Genomic DNA, 725 nt, shown 5'->3' with positions numbered 1-725 from the left:
CTTTGGATAAATCTTTGAAATCTTTTGGGTCTTCAAAGATTCGCCAATCTCAAAGGTTGATTTCAGCTTTTCTTCTGACTTCAAAGATTCACCTCTTTTCAAGATTCGAACGGGGAAACCATGGGTTTTTTTTACCCTTAACATTAGTTGGAGCTTTAGATTTGGGTTTTTGCAAAACAGGTTTTTCAAGCTTTTTCATGCATTGCTTGGCCATGTGACCAATTTCACTACAGCGATAACAAATCCTTTTGTCATATTCGACAAAAGTTGATTTGTATGTCTCATCTCTCAACTTTTTCGCTGCATCGAAATCATCAATGGCTTTTTGACTGAAAATGTACTCTTTTTCCTCAACAGTACTCTTACCAGCGACAAACACCTCTCCTAACCTTTCCTTTGGTTTACCCTCATTTTTTGCCATCTTCTTTTCAAAACCAACACCTTTCTTTTTTAAATTGTTACCCTGTCTTTTGTTCCGACCATGATTACCCACCGACCCTTTCTTTCCAGAGTTGTTAGTTTGTTGAGTTATAAAAGACTTTTTAGGTTTTGAAAAGAATGTGTTGTTGTTGACTTCTGAAATGTTAATCTCGACCAATTTAAACACCTTTTCAACATTCTCAATTCTGGCATTTTGGAGCGGATACTCAAAATCAGAGTAAAGTTTGTCAGTTCCAACCATTGTGTAAACCACAATGATCAAATCATCATTCGCGACTTTGTCT

The sequence above is a fragment of the Helianthus annuus genome, chromosome 13 (assembly GCF_002127325.2).
Source record: "Helianthus annuus cultivar XRQ/B chromosome 13, HanXRQr2.0-SUNRISE, whole genome shotgun sequence".
Lineage (NCBI taxonomy): Eukaryota > Viridiplantae > Streptophyta > Magnoliopsida > Asterales > Asteraceae > Helianthus > Helianthus annuus.
This window is presented reverse-complemented; position numbering follows the sequence as displayed.